The 20097-nt window shown below is 41.1% G+C and overlaps 1 protein-coding gene across 3 annotated transcripts in view; it reads left to right on the plus strand.

The window, feature by feature from the left end:
* The window catches only part of TMTC2 (transmembrane O-mannosyltransferase targeting cadherins 2), a 375568-nt gene that overhangs the window by 316136 nt on the left and 39335 nt on the right, over positions 1-20097 (plus strand). The window lies entirely within an intron of this gene.

Raw genomic sequence — 20097 nt, forward strand, 5'->3', positions numbered from 1 at the left:
CCATTGGAGACTCAAAAACCTGTATGTTAATGGAGCAGCACTGTATATAGGGACTGCAAATACTCTTTGATGCAGATATTATATTACTTGTGCTCCCATGATGGGTCCATATATGTCTTCATCTTTCATTGCTGTATTTGTGGTCTTTTTTGGAAGTATCAGGATGATTTGTCAGTGTGTTCTATCTTGTCAGAGGTTTACCCTTGTATTTTCTGTTACTTCTAGTTATGGCCCTGAACAGTTAGTGGTGCAGAATGTGAATCAATGAGGGAAGTACCTTAAATGACACATAAGACATTTAGGAATGTGTGATGCGTTAGGCAATGGCTTCGTGGATAGTGTCACCATGGCACATTTGGCTGGACAACCCACTGGTACCTTGATTTTGCAGTTCCAGATCACTGGCTTGTTACTATGCATTCAATGTTTTGAACAGCGTTTCCCAAACTGAGGGTACCAGACTAGTTCAGGGAGGAGTAAAGGAGCGGATCAGTGTGAGTGGGGTGAGTTACAAGGGCTGCAGATCCCTGTCTTCTACATGCATTCTGCAAATGTGTTGCCATGTCATTAGGTACAGCAGGAGGTGGCTCACTGAAAGCCATTCACCTTCCGATCATAGTGCCTCGATTGTAGCTTGCTATAGAAGGAGCTCACCACTACAGTACCAAGCTGAAAACTCAGGCTGCCACCCAGTCCAGGCTTCTCTTCTCCTGCGACATTCAGCTGAACTTTGGGTGAAACCAGTGGATGTCTAGTGGATGGAACCAACGTAGCTCTTAGTGAGGTAGGCAGATTAGAGCTACCGGCGACGCTAGAGGGGAGAATGACTCAAGAGGCAGCAAATAACTTGTAAAAGAGGAAAAGAGAGAATGTGACAAGAAGGGCATCATGACAGAAAGAGGGAAAAGAGAGAGTGCCAAAACTGGGTGAGGACATGGTGTTGAGGGGAGTACATCAACTAATCCATTCCAAGTGAAAGTGTATTTTTTTTGGAGGATCATTGACTTAGCTGTTGGCCCTTGACATAAAGCTAGGAATGAAGTTGGTTTCATTATATTATGTTATGTATTTGCGATTGTCATAACTATAAAGGGAAGGGTAACAGCTCTCCGGTGTACAGTACTGTAAAATCCCTCCTGGCCAGAGACTCCAAAATCCTTTTACCTGTAAATGGTTAAGAAGCTCAGGTAACCTGGCTGGCATCTGACCCAAAGGACCAATAAGGGGACAAGATACTTTCAAATCTTGGTGGGGGGGAGGCTTTTGTTTGTGCTCTTTGTTTGGGAAGTTGTTCGCTCTTGGGACTGAGAGGGACCAGACATCAATCCAGGCTCTCCAAATCTTTCTGAACAAGTCTCTCATATTTCAAACTTGTAAGTAAACAGCCAGGCAAGGCGTGTTAGTTTTATCTTTGTTTTCTCAACTTGTAAATGTACCTTTTACTAGAGTGTTTATCTCTGATTGCGGTACTTTGAACCTAAGGCTAGAGGGGGGTCCTCTGAGCTCTTTAAGTTTGATTACCCTGTAAAGTTATTTTTCCATCCTGATTTTACAGAGATGATTTTTACCTTTTTCTTTAATTAAAAGCCTTCTTTTTAAGAACCTGATTGATTTTTCCTTGTTTTTAGATCCAAGGGGGTTGGATCTTGATCCACCAGGAGTTGGCGGGAGGAAGGAGGGGGGATGGTTAATTTCTCCTTGTTTTAAGATCCAAGAGGTTTGGATCTGTATTCACCAGGGAATTGGTGAAGGTCTCTCAAGGCTACCCAGGGAAGGGAATTAGCTTTGGGATGGTGGCAGCGGACCAGATCTAAGCTGGTAGTTAAGCTTAGAAGTTTTCATGCAGGCCCCCACATTTGTACCCTAAAGTTCAAAGTGGGGAAGCAGCCTTGACAGTGATAAAATAGGAGGGAACTTGTTGCTATTCATGTATGAAATAAGTGTGCTTTTTATTGTAGGGGGAGATTTTCAAAGGAACAAAGGTGTTTGTACCTAGTGAAAAGTACCGGGCCACCTAAATCCCATTTGCATCTTTTAAAATCTCCCCATGATGTCTGAACACTTGGTTAGATGGAAAGTTAGGAGTCAGTCAGTGCTAGCTATCTTAGAGAGGCCCTCTAACATCTAGACTGCTGAAAGCTTACATTAAAACGTTAGAGTGCTGAAATACTGAAGGACTGCAAAGATTAAAGATACTAAGCCAGATGATGGTCCCCACTCCAGCCGCTTTACCACCATAAATGAGCCATAGTTGGATGGGGGGGGGGGAATTTTCCCATTGTAGGTAAAGCAGCTCTATGCTGGACCCTTCATAAGTTTCCAGCACAGGGGTGTTTGTAGGCCAGAGACATGAGGGGATGTGGTGGTCACAGTGCACATCACTATGGGATTATGGGCTTCAGAACAATCTACACCAGGGGTTGTTTCAGCCCTGCAGTAACTCAGAATCTCGGCAATGCAAAAGTGGCATAAAGCTGTATTTCTGTCTCCCTGACTCTGACCCGCACGTTCTGTGCTGCATCTCTCAGGAAACATAGCAAAGAATCTAGCCCATTGTGTTAAGGAAGTAGAGAATCAGCTGCACATTCAGGATGTCGGAATGATTAGCTTTAATGATAAACTGTCGGGGAAGAGACAGAAACAACAAACTTTGAAACTCTTCAACATTAATGGTCATTAACCTAGCTTGTTTGGAAATAGGCTGCTTCATTCAAGTGATCACTTCTAAAGGGACTGTGGGATGAGTAGTTATTATAGTGGTCAGGAATTATCTTGTTTTATGTTGTAGGATTGCATTAAACTCAAGAGCATCAAAAAGGATTTGACTGCTTATGCTTAAAGATGCACACATTTCTTTGTGTCCTGAATATACCACCGCTCTACTTAAATACTGATTCACATTCACAGCTTCCAAAAAGATTCCAAACAAGATTTAAATTAGAATGTTCGTTAATTTATTCTGTTAAGTTTCATTTTGGGAGTGACACACATTCTCTTACTACACCAAGAGACTGAAGCTCTTCTTAAATCATAGTTACTGGAGACAATTCAGGGGCAGAGAGATTGGAAACCTAATGAGATCATTATGCTGTCATTTACACACATCTCTCTAGAATTATTGTTTTATGTTTAGGAACTCAGAAAAGCCATGTTCCTTAAACTATATTTATTAGTTACTTGTTTTATAGTAGTAACTAGAGAACACAATCAGAGATCAGGACTCCATTATGCTAGAAAGAGTACACACAAAGAAAAGACAGATTCTGCCCATAAGAGCTTACATATTGTATGAAAGTTTGTTATTTGAATATGACAGAGAAATGTGTGTTATATTTTTATAACAAGACCGCCATTTCTGCCGTATGTAGTCTTTGTAGAGGTTTCTTTGTGAAATTCTGAGAACTTCTTTCCCCGATAGAGAGATTCCAGGGTGTGGAACAGGAAAGTTGGCAGGGGCTGTACTGATGCGCATATTGCATCTGTCTAGCTCTGACCACAACTCATTGGAGAATTTAATTTCCCAATATACATCACTATGTAGCATCTGGTGTTCCCAGTGGAGCAGATCCATGTGTTTGTTTTGTTTCTCACTCCGTATATACTGCCTTCAGCTAATCCTGCAGTCAGATATAAGTAATTCACAAGAATTATACACTGTAAAGTCAATTTTATGTTTTACTGACAAACATAAAAACTGACCTTCCTAGGAACTTGGTGATTTCTCCTCCCACCCCCTAAATAGGTCATAGCATTTTGTTAACAACTTACAGTTGATATGTCTCCTGGTTTCCGTTTTTGTATTTAATACAATTCTAACTTTTAATTGCATTTCACTCATGGAAGTGCCTTAGTATGAGAATTTAAGGTTGGAAATTTTTGGCCAAAATGTTCCTGTAATTCCACTGCTGCCCCATGCTACAGACAAATGTATTTAGAAGTGTAAGCTGTGGGAGTTCCTATCCAGTTTCATCCTTGGACTCAAAACTGAGGATATATTGCAGCTGTTACCTTTGGAGAAATGATAGATACAAAGTGGTTTCAGAGAGAGGCTAGAATTTAGAAGTTAAGTAACACATATAACAAGTTAATTATCCCATGTAGGAGACAGTGAGCAGGGAAAAAAATGAGGATTAATGTGGAAAATAATAGAGTAACAGTGGCTTTGTAAATTGATAGGGATAGGGAAGTTAAATAACAGTTTAGAAGTTTGTTGTTTTAAGTTCAAAAGTGAAAGATAGGGAACAAAAGATGTCAGAAATCTAGTAAGTACCCAAAGATCACTATTCATCTGTTCTACATCCATCTAAAGATCATAACCTTTAGTTGCACTCAACTAACCAGACTGAACTATGATCTTAAAAAAAAATGTGAAAGTGGAACTTCACAGAGAAATTCAATTGCAAATTACCTAATTAAGTTAAAGTATAATTAATCTAATGAGAATAATCCATTTTTATTATAAAAAAGGGAATAGTTAAGTGATTTAGAGTTATTAGAGCCCATGTATTATTCAAAAGAAGCTAAATGAAAAGGTCTCAATAGTAATTAATAAGACAGAGTTAGTTTGAACATCTTGTTGGGTCCTGGCCTCTCCCATTCCAATTAAGTAATTGCCAGTGTGAGGGAGATGGGTTTCTGTGCACATGCTACCCTACTGCCTCACTTCCCTCACCACTTCTCCTACTCGTATCCCACTCAAAACAGACCACAAGGGACACTTCAAAAAACTAAGAGTTTAAACCTGGCACAATCCGTTCTTAAGGCTCAACAAAAACATAACCTTGACTTAATTTTCTTTTTACATCAATAGATTATGAAGGAAGAAGTGAAGCCAGGAAAGGGAGGTATTTCTGACATTTCAGTACCAACGGATTTTAATTGGAATCCTCTTCTGCCTTCCCCTGAAATTAGGCTCTATATAGTGTTGGGAGATCTGTTTTCCTGCTGTGTGGTCAATTGGCCAGGTCATCTCTGGGGTACCGGCAAGTGATGAGAAGGGGCAATAAGAGGGTTTTTAAGGCATGACACTGCATCACCCACAGGCTTGAATAAATCCTTCACTGACTTTCATTTTTGAATGGCCTGATGTTGTCAATAGGAATACAGTCAAAACAAATGAGAGAGGGGGAAGATAGCCCACAGAGACAGAATATACAATAGTCCTTAAAGCAAGCATATAGGAGAGCAGTTTAAATGTTAAGTAGGATGCAGGGGAAATAAGGAGCAGCAGAGCAGATTGGAGCATTACCACCATCTCGGGTATTCAGGATAAGCTCTGTTGGCCACCTGTGATACTTCCAGTATGTTCAGCCCAAAACTGGCTTAGAAGGCCTTGAAGGCAAAATCCTCAAGCAAACAGGAGTCATGCCATCTGGGTATCTACATTCTGAGCTGGTGTTTCTCGCTTTGGCACATGTCACGCATAGCCTGTGAATCTGTTTAGAAACTGGCAGAGCAAACAGCTGTGTAAATTTACTTATGTCAACCAGTCGTGTTGCAGAACTGCACCACCTAAGGAATATTTGACACAGACTCCGGCACAAGGACTTTCCTCTCATTGCCCCCAGAAAGTTCTACTCAAAACAGATCCATCGGTAGGACTCCATTTATATCCTGTGACATCTGCTCTTAACTGCTGGCAGCGGATGACTGACAGTTCTGGTGGTTCCAGTCTTAATGCTGCTGATGCCAATCAGCCATGTTCTGTTCCAAGGGCCCAATAAGGCAGTGACTGCTGCTCTCCTTCCATCCTGTTGTTTTGGATGAACTGACGCAACACATGCTGGCTTAGGCCAGCCAAAGTTTGATCCCGACAAAGATTCCTCTTGGAACTCTAAGTTCTGTGAATATACCAAAAAAGACAATTTCAACTGGCACACCAATGTTGCATATGTTAAAGTAATTGAGGCTGTTACTAGCCATAGATTTAATGCAATCAGATTTGGCGCTTGATTCAACAACCTTGTAGAATGCCATTTTTACCATGGGTGTTCTGTGCAACAGTCTGGGGAAAAAACCCATTCATTTGAGGAGGCTGTGGGGGAATAGTATCCGGACACTGATGGTCAAGAAGACTCTTCTGATACCCAACGTATTTCCACAGAGAAAGAAGAAGAAAATGCCAGTGACTTCCATCTCTGGAGGATCTGATTTTTCCCTCTTATGCAAGGGACAGATAAGGGAGATTCACTTAATTTACAGACAGGCCAGAACACCCAGTCAGGTATGTGAGAACTAGAAATGCAACTACCATGTGAAAAAGGTAGCCAATCAAATCCATATTGAGACAATTCAGAGTGGTTCCTCTTGAATATAAACTCTGGACATGGCGGATGACTACATGTGTGCACATTCCAACCACGGGATGTATCATAGATTCTGATAGGGTACCAATTCAGAGATTAATCTTTTGGGTTGGTGTCAACACTGTGTTGCTCTGAAAAATTCTTGGCAGTTGTAGGGGTATATTTACACAGAGTGGAGGGGTGCATACGTTCCTCTAGCTGAATGATGAGCTGATCAAGGACTTTGACAGAGATCCAGAATTTGTTTTTGCAATCTAAGGGTACTAAAGTCATTTGGTTTTAACCTAAACAACCTAAAGTCTTCTAGTTTATTCCACAAACAACTGGAGTACACACCTTGCTTCAAAGCTTTACAGCTCAAAGATAGATTCTAAGACATTTTCTGTCTGCCAAAGAGGATTTGCCAGAAGAAGTAGGTTTCTGCAAGGCTGTAGATGTTGGGACTGATGGCTCTGACAGTATTTTTGGTATCTATTTGCTTCCACAGTATCAGTGGACACTTGAAGTCTCAGTGGTTACAAACCATACAAAGACACTGCTATTGCACCTGATTGAGAGATGACCTGCAAGATCTATTGGATTTTTGGCAGTCCAATGACAATCAGAAATTGGTAAATGACTTCTGATCCAAATTGTAGTTACCACACTGCATCCATGCAGAGGTGCTTTTACATTTAAGGCAGGCTGTAATCTAGGAACAGTAACTGTACATATATGTTCTTGGAAGGATTGAAATCCTTATGGAGTAAGAGGTGTCATAAAACTGGTATCCCAAAGGTTGATTTTAATTCAAATAAACAATCTGGCTACCAAAATTGACATAGTTGGTGACATCTGCAGAAGGAAATCCATGCAAATATGAGACTGGGTAGTGCCCCATAAGTCATGACTAGTGGCCAGCAACCTATCAGGGGTGAAAACCCTGATAATAAATTTCGACAAATACAAGTAGTTCCTGGATCAGGAGCTAGTGGATCAAATCTTCCTTGAAATCAGGATGTCTCCCCATGACCTGTTAGCTATTCAGCCATTCTGCCAACATTCATAAGAATGGCCATCCTGAATCAGACCTATGTTCCATCTACCCCAGTATCCTGTCTTCTGACAGTGACTAGTGCCAGATGCTTCAGAGGGAATGAACAGAACAGGGAAATTTATTGCATGATCCATTCCCTGTCATCCAGTCCCAGCATCTGGAGGTCAGCAGTTTAGGAACACACAGATAATGGGGTTGCTAATAGCCATTGATGGACCTATCCTCCATGAACTTACTAATTCTTTTTTGAACCCAGTTAGTTTTGGCCTTCACAATATCCCCCAGCAATGAGTTGCACAGATATCACACTAGTTGTCTTGTCCTGACAAGGCCCTTCTGTTACCAGGGCCAACACTCCTCCCTGGCTACAAAGCATGCGCTGCCATGCCCAGTCTTTTCAAAGAGGTTTATTCCTTTAAACAGAGGCTATCAAATAAACAGAAAATAGTATTAACTGTCCTTGGCCCAGGCTTCAGGACCACCCCTCCCAGGAGTATCTGGCATTCCAGCTCCTGGCAGCTTCCTAGCCTCAGCCAGCTCCGCTCCCCTCGTGGAGCAACTTCCCTAGGCCCCTGGTCCCTTGCTCCAGGGACCCAGTACAGGAGCTAGCTCCACTCCAGTGTGACTTTTCCTCCCCAAGGCTCAGCCTCTCTGTTCTTCTTCCCCCAGCTGCCTACTAGCAGCCCTTTATAGGCACATTGGTAGCCCAGCTCTCTTTAATTAGGTGGATTGCGCTCACCTCCTCTGGCCCAGGATAGCTCGGTTTAGTTATCCTCAGGGACCAGGTACCCTGTGACACCTTCTCTATAAGCTTGATGTGAAAAATTCTATAGCCAGAGTTTTTATGTAGTACAGATACACCTCTAGAAAGTTTATTTTGGTTGATTCCAATTTAATAGATCAGGCAGTTTTCAAGAGAACCATGGTCAATATTTTCAGACTTGTGCATATAAAGTTAGGTACTGCATTCATATTTAGGCACATGAATACAACTGGCTTGATTTGCAGAGAGTCTAAGCACACCACAGCTTTCATTAACTTCAAACTCCAACATGCACATGCAGATCTTGATTTTGACAGGAGATTGAAAAGCTAGCCTGCAAAGTTATGTTAAAAGCTCATTCAGTCAGATAAATGTCTGCTTCCCCAGCTAGCTTCTGGTTTGATGTCTCCTATTAAGGAGACGTTTGTAGGACAGTTCTAGGTTGTTCTCATACCTTTTACAGACATGGTTTGCACTTGGCCTTGTGGCAAGAATTTGGGTTTAAAGTGTGTTACGGCCGTTTCTAGGCAAGGAGTGTTGTAACTCCTCCCACCCCTAGCCATTTAGTTTTACTTTTCAGGCAGGTTTTAATATTTGTCATGTCTTGAGAGATGACTTAGTTCCTAAAGAAAATAATATTGTAGGGAAAAGGTATGTTTATGGTAAATGGATGGTCCCACGGTTTTGTTTGTGGAGTATTGTGGTGAAATTTTGCTTGTGCTTGGCTGACTTTGTGAAATAATTGTCATAGTTTCAAGTTAACTTTTAAGAGGCCTAATACTAAGTATGGAGAATGGAATTTTACTTATGAGAAAAAGATCCATTAAGGATCCAAAACATAGCTTATAATTAAGGCTAAGATTTTGTCATGGATATTTTTAGTAAAAGTCACGGATAGGTCATGGGCAATAAACAAAAATTCACAGAAGCCCCATGACCTGTCCCTGACTGTTGCTAAAAATATCTGTGACAAAATGGGGAGGGACAAGAGTCCTGCTGCTGCTCTGGGGTCCCCTTCAACACCCACGGCAGTTGAGAGTGCTGGGGCCCCCCTACTACCCACCTCTCAGGGGCTGAAGCAGGAAATGTCACTGAGGTTTCTGGAAGTCACGAATTCTGTGACCTCCATGACAAACTCTTAGCCTTTCTTATAATAGTGTTACTAAGCTTTTTGGAATATGAAGGGAGAATAGTTATACACATTTTATTACAAAGAGTTTAGAGAAGCAGTGAAAAGAATATGCTTTCAGCCGCTGCAGTAGGAGCAGCTACATCACTGTATAACTATATAATTTTATATAACTATTTTAACCTAGGCAGTTACACCCCTCTGCACTGTCACATCTAAGAAACAGCGCCTTCATATTTGAGTGTTGCAATGGTGGATACATAGGTAAATTCTGTATTCCTTCAGAGAGGCCCAACGGATGCTATTTTGGAAGATTCCCCAGTAAGTCATTAGATTTTGGGTGAGGTATTGGTTAGAAATTCTTTCCAAGGGTAACATGTGCTTTGAAGAATTTCCATACAGGGAGTGAAATAAGAGCTGATATATCTATGTTTCATTTGTAATTAAGATATCCTTATTTCAGGACATTGCTGTTTGTTTTACCATGTGACCATGGTTACCATGTGACACTGTTCTTTGTTTTGTCCATTAGGATTTGTGTCAGTTACATTCTTTTACTTTCTCTATAAGGATAGTTATAGATGTCAAAGAAAAATCCCCTGTTTGAACTTTAATTTTGTCCGGAAGTCAGTTATTTTACAAAATTTGGAAACTAGAAATATGATATTTCTAAAGTTTTGTTTCTAAAATCTAGGGATACTTTTTGGTATTAGACAGCTCAAAATAATATGAGGCAGGGGAAACTTTCTCTAACTGAATTGATTAGCCTAATAAAAGGTTGACAATATTTATATTTCATCCAAATGGAACTGAAAACTACAAATATATTTTTCAATCAGAGTTATGTATATCCAAGCAGCTTGCTTTTGGAGCCTTCACTATAAATGTGTATGTTTTTACGGTATTTTATGTCACCACCTCCTGCTGTTGGATACATAAATAGCTCTTCCCTTGGAAGTGTCTCACGCAGCTGATTTTGTGCTTTTATTCTATTTTTACAAGGACGTTTTCATGCCAGCAGTTTAGGGCCAGTTTTATTTGTCATCGACCTCCAACTTAGGGCCAGTATTTTAAATGTGGTTGCTGTCAGGTAATTAACGATCAGTTGCTCAAGCTGGTCTTTAAAGAAATTGCTGTAATGAAAGGCAATAATCTAGGGCCCAATCCAGCAAACTCTCAAACACACAAGTAGCCCCACTGAAATCAGCAGAACTGCTTGAATCAGTAAGGACAGCTCACATTAGTAAGGGTTTTCGGGATCAGACTACCACTTAGATTCATAGCTGAATTTGTCCAACTACTTAGTGTGATCTGAAGTGTTACCATGAAGCCATTATGTTACACAAAGGAATACTTCTCTTGCTGCTGTCTATTTTGTTTTCCCTCCGAAGAGACTACAAAAAGAGGAAAAATATTCTTTTTTTTTCCCCTCTGCATCCTCTGATACCTCAACTGCTCTCATGTGGATTTTGGATGAATTTCCTTTTTACTCCCATTTTCCACATTAGAAATATTTTTTAAATGTATTCTGTTCTTGAACAATGAGCACAAAGGGAAGCACATGACTGATCATGCATGTAGCTATACTGATCAGTCCCAAAAGGCAACTGAATATTTTCTGACTTTTTACTACTGAATAACTCAGAAATAGGTGAGTGGATTCACTCAAATTTACAACCAGCACAGCAAAATTAACAAAACTCAGAATTTTCACTTTTAAAGAAAAATGTTCCAAGAAATTAGGAGCATCTGAAAAATTAGTTTTATAGGCTACCAGAGGATTCCCTGGTGTAGGGGCATTTCTGGAAAATACTAGCCCCCTTCCCACCACCCAGGAGTGTTAGGAGAAATCTCATTTCAGCTAAAGTAGACTTTGTTTGTCTGAAATTTGATTGCTCTGTTGTGGGCCCTGAAAATAGACGATTCTGCAATGACCGGTGTTAACTACCAAGAAAAAGCAATAAACTATAATAGTGGATACAAAAGACAAATCAAACAAACACTTAAAAGACTGAGAATTAAACCTGCTCACCAGGGGCAGAGGTGAGATTCGATGAGGATGCTTGGGGAGAAGAACCTATCAGCAGAGGGGTCATAGTGTTAAGCTTAGCTCTTACCACCCTCATGCATAGGAAATTGAGAGGCCATCCTCCACTCTAGCTGCTAGAAAAGAGAAGGTGCTTTTTTGTCTACCCTCCAGAGTCTCCTGGCTGCTCCAAAATGGATAGGAAGGCAGATGTTCTCCACTGCTCTACTCTTCCTCCCTTTACTGGCATCTTTGAGGAAAACAGGAAAGAAAAAAATTTGTCTGCTATTCTACCGCTCTGCCAACCTTCTTCTAATTCTTTTTCTCATGAGTAACTCCAAGTGACCACCTCTGCAGAAAACAGTGAAAAAACTTAAATTCTGAAAAAATCGATGGCTTACGCATTCTTGGTCAGCAGGGCGAAAACTTCCCATTCATCATAAGCAAGTGTGCAAGTGGATTTTTCAAGTCCTACATTAATACAGATACCATAGGATAAGGACACTGAAATATCCCAAAGTCTCTATGGGCTTTTCAGGAAATAGATTTTTATTCTTTCCATTTGAAACCCCAATAGGTCAGGGAAGAGCAGATCTTTTCAGAAATGTCTCTGTTTCAGAAAAATGCTGCTTTCACTTTACATTGGCTATTGTTTAGAAAAAAGTAGCCATTTGAAAAATACTGATATTTCTGAAAAGACCACTTTCTCCCAGCACTGAAATGTCTGCACTGTGGTGATGGCCCACCTAGTCATTCCTCAGGGCTTGTACACACTAGCACTTAAGTCAGTACAGCTTATGTCGCTCGGGGGTATGAATAAGCCACCCCCTGAGCAACGTAATTTACACCAACCTAAGCACCAATGTAGCCAGCATAATGCCACCTCTCACAGTTAGGAGTTATTGTGCCAACGGGAAAACTGTCTCCTGTCAGTATTGAGCGTCTTCACCAGATGAGTTACAGAGGTACAGCTGCGCCAATGTAGCACTTCTTCTGTAGACTAGCCCCTAATATATGGTAAAATGCCAGGTTCCTGGAAGCCCTTATATTCCCTAGGTTCCTTCTGGGTTCATATGGTTTGACTGTAGAATATATATAAAACAGAGAGTAGAAGAAGAATATGAAGAATACTGTTTTAAGCCCCAGTCCTGAAAATATACATTAACTTAGCTTTAATACAGTAAATAGTTCCACTGGTTTCATATGATCACAAAATTCATTGACCACAAAAACTAACATACCTTGTACAGTGATTGTGCCTATTCCAGTTTGCTTTACATCCATAAACAGTGAACACAAAGAAACATACCTCAGAAATTCCTGATTAGACAATTGGAACCCTGAGAGTAATAATTTCTCATTCTTCATTAACATTCCATGTCCTACAAAAATTAAAGTACTTGTATGGGTACGACATACCAGGGTACAATCTAGATTAATGAGTAGCTGTGCCACCCTTGCCCTGAAATCTTGCGTGACTTACAACACCTTGCTGAAGGAGTTCCCACCTGGGCCACTCACAAACTGCCTTCCAGCATGTAAGCCAAACCCTGGGTGTTTGTGTGTAACTGCAGCCTGCCAGCCACACTTGGCTCTCACCAAGTGCAGGGTCACCCCAACACACCCCCAGTCTTAGATTTTCCCCCAGAAATGTTTGTCCTGTACTGCCCAGCCCTCTCTTGGACAATACAAGTTTATAAATCCAAAGCAAGGTTTTTTCACCGCATGCTTACAGCAGTTGTACTGACTAAACCTCTTAGGTCAGGACCCCTTTTCCAGTCCAATGGCTGCTTCCTCTGTCCCTTCAGATGCAGTGAATAGATGGGCAGAGTGAGAAAGGGGTCCCTTGTGGTGTTTGTCCCTTCTTTTTTACAGTGTAAGTCCCTCTCTTGAAAAACATTTCCAAATGGGGACCAGGAGGCAACAAGTCTATGGAGAAGGATGTTCCCTGCTATTTTTCCTCACCTGTTTGAGCTTCCTTCATTTCCCTTCCTGCTTGATGACTCTGTTTACTGCTTAAATGCAAATTAAACAGAGCACACATTCATTTGTTTGAGACAGATCTGTTTTCCAAGCTCAGTTTGGAACAATGTGTTACCACCACCATAAACTGGAATCTTATGCACATACAGTATTGCTGCACATATTTTATCGGGATGGTACTGATCAGAAAAGTGAATTTTTAGATACCTTACTATACTTTGTACAAAGTTTAATACAATAATGTGTAGGGTGTGAATACAGGGGAACCTTCCGTCACAATGGGGAACACCAAAACCAAAGCTACTGTGGTGAAGAAGCTTCTTCATCAACTCCTGATATTGGTGTCAAGCAAGTATGTGTGTGCGTCTGTGTGTAAGCCATTATAAAAGTATCAGAGGGGTAGCCGTGTCAGTCTGGATCTGTAAAAAGCAACAGAGGGTCCTGTGGCACCTTTAAGACTAACAGTTGTATTGGAGCATAAGCTTTCGTGGGTGAATGCCCACTTCGTCAGACGCATGTAATGGAATACATCTGTTAGTCTTAAAGGTGCCACAGGACCCTCTGTTCCATTATAAAAGCAATGCTGTCTGACACACATTTTTGAAACTTCATCTGCAAACTGTACAAGTATGTCTTCTTCACATTTAAAATGTCCCTATACTACAAACATCTACAGCCTTTACAAAATAAGATGAGAGAGGAAAAAATGGAAATGTGACATTAAACACCACTGTATTCATACCCTGCCCACTGTTGTAATCATCTTTGTACAAAATATTCCTTGTAAGGTATCATTTGAAAATGAATACCTCACTGATCATTAATATTCATGCAGGATGTATGTACTCAGTGGGTATTAAGAGTTATGGACTTATGCTGGAATGATAGTTAAAATGTGTTCAAACCAGATATGTCAGAGGGAGTTGTTAAACAGGTCTATCCTAAACAAAGGAATGTGTATTTACCTCAATTTACATATAAACAGTAAACAGACCCATCAAGCTAACAAGGGGTGAGGCAAACCTCATATCAAGAAGTTTGGGATAAGACAGCTGGCAGCTACACCCAGAAGGAGAGAGAAGCTCGGTCCAGATTTTACTTTTCAGAAGAATCCATTTCAAAGATTTACTCGTCTGTAAGGATGGGAAGGGGTGGGGGGTTGAACCCCAAGTGATAAGCAACTCAAACAAATGATTATATCCAATATTACTGCATTATAAAGTTGTATAGAGTCAGGTATTTCCTGAAAGCTAATGACATGCTGGTGATTAATATCATTGTGAATTGTATGTATTAACACTATATAAGGAATTATGGATACTCATTGATATTAGGCTGTACAGCCTGCCCAAACAGGAGTGGATGTCACAGCTATTTATCTACCTGTCTCCTGTGTTTAAAGTGAACTGTTTGGTAACTCCAGTTAAAGTAACAAACTGTTAAATATTGACTCTTTACAGGGGCATCAAATCTTAATATCTCAACTGTCCAGGAGAGGGCTGGACATTGTAGAACACATTTTTGGGAAAATCTGGGACTGAGAATATGTTGGGGGCAGGCGGTGGCACAATCGCTCTCTGGTCTCTATTGCAACCCACTGTACCTAACACTGGTTCTTCCGAATTTAAGATACATGTGAGCATAGATTGCAGACATTTAAAATCCATTGCAAAGTCCTTGATCCAAAAATATCACACCTTGTAAAGTAGATGTGTAAAGACTGTTACAGGGCACAGAATAAAGATGATTAGAGCAGTTTCCCAAGTTTGTTTAATTACCAAGTATTACTCATTTTTCTGGGGGTTCTTCTGGTTCTCCTTATTTTTATTTTTTTTTATTTGATAATTAAAGTGTTCTTGTAAAGTGTTGTTGTCCTTAAGTTATTGCTATGTTTTAGTGTTGACTCGGTTTAATAATTTGTTGTTGTTGGGGTATGCACCTAGGTTTTTGACATCTGCTTTCCAAGACCTATTGGTACTGCTTGGTAAAGGGACAGTCTCCTGATTTTAATCGCTTCCCTTAATTGCAAAAACTGTTGTAGGAAACAGAAAGGTGCCTGCCATGATTCTCTGAGTAATGCTTTAATAAGTGATAAAATAACAGTTCAGCAAGGGATATGTACACGCTTGTTTTCAGTGAGATATCCTTTATAGTTGTAAAGTGGAAGGAATATGTTTATTGGTCATCAACCACCACATTAAGCTGAATAAACAGTACTAATTAAAGCTTAATAAAAATGGAAATGTACTTTGTAGATTCAGAAGATGGAATATTGGAGTAGAACACCTTAACTTTCCCTTGAGTAACATACAGTAGGATGTATGCACAATACCTAGGTAAAATATCATTTTTAATGGTATGGGGAAATTACAATCCAGTTGCATCTAAATCAACTTCTACAAATTGCAGCACATTCATCAGGTTTTATTTATAGAAACATATATACTGCAAACCGAGCAAATGGAATATGGAATCTATAAAGAGATGCTCTAATTCAAAAGGAATCATTTTGGGGAAGTAATATTGCCTCTGTTATATTGGAGGTCAGTATAGATGATCACGGTGTCCCTTCTGGTCTTGGATTATATGCATTTATAAATCTAAAGAAGGAATTCAAAGTGTAGACTCTCATGTTGTTTTCTTCTCATCTCTTGTCTCCATGCTGTCCATACAAGATTGCAAACTCTTCAGGGACCTAGCTTATGTCCACAAACAGGCCTAGCAGACTTGGCTGCTATTTAAATAATCATAAATAATGATAATGGCAGAAAGAGAGAAATATTTTTCTCCTGAAGAGTTTTGTTGAGTGAGCTTGAGTTTTAATATTGCTGACAAGTGTATCACAAATCCAGTGATAGGTAAATCTAGCTTGCCTATGCATTTTTGTAAGATTGAAGCTAGGAAATGTTAACGTGGTATGTAGGATAGAAGTCGTCCTTCTAGTAATTCTGGGAAAACTTATGCTGAAAAAAAAAAAGAAAGTTTACCATTTTCCATCTGTAGCATCTCTAGTTTAGAAAGAATAGCAGTTGGAGAGAAACAGCTGCACATCATTATAATAATTTACCTTACCTTTTCATTTAAATTGCAAAATATACTTTCATGCAAACTTAAGCTGGGCAGTTTACTAAGAAAATACTATTTTGATTCTTAGAATAACATGTAGTCAAATTCCAGTTCTTCTGAGATGTCCAGGTTATCTGGAGTATGATGGATGGATTTCTGGAACGAAAAGAAATTGGTTCAGTGATTTAACTCTGTTTTGCTGTCCTAGCCCATTCTCATAGGTCTAACCAACAATCTTATTTTATTTCCTTCAGAGCTTTACCTAATGGCTTTATTTGAGACTAAAAGCCGGGTTTTGAGGGGATGGGAAATTTGGTCCAACTTTTACAGATTTTCTTATCTGTCAGGATTTTAATGTTGGTGTAGCGGGGTGGTCACCCGCTCCTGGCCCCGAAGGGTTAAAAACAGCCCCGGGAGAGGGCTGTGGCAGGGGAAAAGCTGGGCTGATTGGGGGAAGCAACCTCAGCTGGGAGCCATGCCCCAATCAGGGTCCAGCTGCCCCTATAAAGGCCAGTGAAGCCAGGAGCCCCCACACTGTCTCTCTCTGCTTTCAGAAAGAGAGGGGCCTGGCTGCTGGGAAGCTCAGGGTACCTAGAGTGAGGCAGAGCTGGGAAAAGGCCAGAGGGGCTGGGGAGCTCCAAGCTAGCAACTCCCCAGGCTACAGGGCCTTGTCCAAGGCCCCATAGAGGTACTGGGTTGCAGAGAAAGGCAGCAGGTCCAAAAAACAAACCTTGCCTGTAATGAGTGGCTTATACTGCAGTCTGCCCCAGGGAGCAGGGGCTAATTGGTGACTGGCAGTAGCCTACGACTGACGCGAGGTGGGGATAGGGGATGGGGGTTCCCCGGGGACAAGAGTGAGGGGTTACTGCCAGGGTCAGCACCCCAGATAACGGGGCACTGGAGTCCAGGGAGGGATGTGGGGGTCCAGCGGCAACGGGATACCAGCCTGCAGAGGGTGCTCTGCTCTGGAAAGAGCTAATTCCCTGAGACGACCAGCAGGAGGCGCCACAGCAGTGAGGCCTGCACTGTTACAGTTGGGATTTGTTAGTGTGTAGCCTACATAAGAATAATTGGTACATAATACAAAGTAATGTATGTGGTCTTCACATATGGAGCTGGATGAAATTTTTCCTGCAAACGCTTTTTTGCCAAAAAAAAAAAAAATGCATATTCAGGTCATCTGAAATAATTCACTAATTTGAGTCAATTTCAGCAAATTGTTTTGGTTTGGGGGGAGGGGCGGAGATGTGTGGAAATTGAAATGTGAAAATGGTTCATGTTCTCATTTGCATAACAAAATGTTTTGACTTTTTTCATTTCAAAAAGAGGGTTTGTTTCAGGATTTCCCTCAATTGTATCTTTAAAAAGTTATAAAAGTCTTTATAAAAAAAAAAAACACTCTGAAAAACTTTTCAGTACATACAAAATGAAACTTTGTTTTAGTTCACTGAAATTTTGAAATATTTGGTTTTGGGTTGACCCATAATGATTTTTTTCATTTTTTTCAGACCTGCACCAGAACTGAATATTCGGTTATTTGTACAGCACTATTAGCATATGCTTGTAAAACATGGGTATACGATTTTGAAGGGTTTTTTTTGGGGGGGGCAAGTAGGGGAGTGCAGGTTTCCTGGAGGAATTCTGCACCATAGTGCACGTGCAGAATTTATGTCCCCCACAGATTTCTTTGCTTCCCTGCAGAAAAATGACTTTCTGATGGGGAAGCAAAGGGAAACCTCAAGAGCAGTCAGGCATCCCTCTCCGGCAGCATGGGTGCGTTGTTTCAGGGGTCTAAAGAAGCCAGCAGAGAGGTAAATCACCATGGAGGAGGGAGGGGTTGGGTACGCCCCGGCCGGTGGCTTCTAACCGACTCTGGGCTCAGCTGCTAGTTCTGGAGAGACTGGGGAGTATGGGACTTCCTCTTCCCCTTCAGGGACCAGGTCAAACCCACCCCCAGAAACCTCCCCAGGCAGGAGGAAACTCTGCACCCCCTAGAACCAGTTTCCTGCCCCGATCACTCCTCAGTCGTGGGGGGAGGGGTTACCTGTGTGCCCAACTCCTGTGCATCCAGACCTGCCCATACCTAGTCCCCTCCACTGAGCCTCACTCTCTCTGCACCAAATCCCACACAACCAACCCCCCACTTTGCCAAGCCTCACCCCCTGCATCCAGACCCTCCCTTGCACCCAGAGCACCCCCCACTGAGTACACCTCACTCAAACCCCCACCCCAATAAATCCCTCCCTGCACCTGGGCCCCTACCTTACCAAGCTGCACTCCCCCAGCCCTCCACACCCAGACCCCCCTTGCGAAGCCCCATCCCTCCCACATCCAGACCGCACAACTGAGCCCCAACCACCTTCACCTACACCCCCCTGCAGAGTCCCATTGCTACTGCACTCGGAACCCCCCAACGAGCCCCTGTGCATCCAGATCCCCATGGCACCAAGACCCCCTACCAAGCTGCTTGCATCCAAATTGCACCACACTGAACCCTTTCACCCCACACCTGGATCCCCCCACACTAAGCCCCTCCACACTTGAATCCTGCTGGGCTGCCTACATCTGGTGTGCCTGTTGCAGAGGAGCAAAGGGCTGCAGGGTGATCTCCCATGTCCGTGCAGTCAGTGGCCTGTGCTCCCCACCGCCATGCTGGAGCCTCCACATTTATTTGTTGATAAATAACATTTGCAGAATTTTAAAATATTGTGCAAAAAATTTTTAGGTTTTTGGTGCAGAATTCCCTCAGGCATAAATAATGTCTTCTCCCTCTGTGCGAAATGAACAGTGACTGGGAGTATTGTTTCTGAATGCTGGAGCGCACTGTGTCATTTTCTGCTTTTATTGTATGTGTTCTGCGACTATTATAGCTTTTTTGTTATCCATAGTATCTGCCTGCAGTTTTACTATTTATTATGGCATATTAAAGTAGAGAACAGCCTGTACAGCATGGTCATTTATTTATTTTATTTTATTTTTATTTTTTTGTTCACTAAAACTTCTCTCCAAAGCAGATTATTGTGTTTCAACATTTTTCTTCATGGTTTTCAGTGTTTTCTTCAGGATGAAAACATTTGATCAGGACTGAAACTCCTATACATGTAGAAATATTTTCTCTATTTCTGCCACTATCTGAGTGTTAGGTTTTTCTCCCCCTTGTACTTTGTTTAGTTCAAAAATTATAGAACTGTTGGGCAGTTTTACAACTAAAAAAGTGTGCACTATGAATGTATACCGTGAATCTGTATACTCTTTAATGGATTTGTACATACTGGCTATAGCCATGTAGATGTTTTTAACTCATTTAGTGTTACTTTTCTTAAAAACAAAGGATAATAAATGTACGGGGTTGTTGTAATAGCATTACTTACGAGAGAAATTAAGAAAACAAAGTTAAAGTAAAAATTCTTCTTTCATTTACACTGTATTTTCACTGGTGTAACTCCATTGGTTTCAAAGCAATTACTCCTGGGTTTATCGTAATAATGTGAATATAGAATCAGAGAGAAAAGGTAGGTGTGGTAATATCTTTTATTACACCACCTTCGGTTGGTGAAGGCAACAAGCTTTCAAGTTTCAGGCAACCTGAAGAAGAACTCTGTAAGCTCAAAAGCTTGTCTCTTTCACCAGCAGAAATTGGCCTAATAAAAGTTATTACCTCACTTATCTTGTCTCTTTAATATCCTGGGACTGACATGGCTACAAGAACACTGCATACAGTGAAGAATGAGAAATTGGATAGCAAGATGAAGACTTTGGTATAAAAGATTATGTATAGTTGGCTCGTGT

This window comes from Chrysemys picta, chromosome 1 (genome assembly GCF_011386835.1).
Source record: "Chrysemys picta bellii isolate R12L10 chromosome 1, ASM1138683v2, whole genome shotgun sequence".
NCBI classification, from domain to species: domain Eukaryota; kingdom Metazoa; phylum Chordata; order Testudines; family Emydidae; genus Chrysemys; species Chrysemys picta.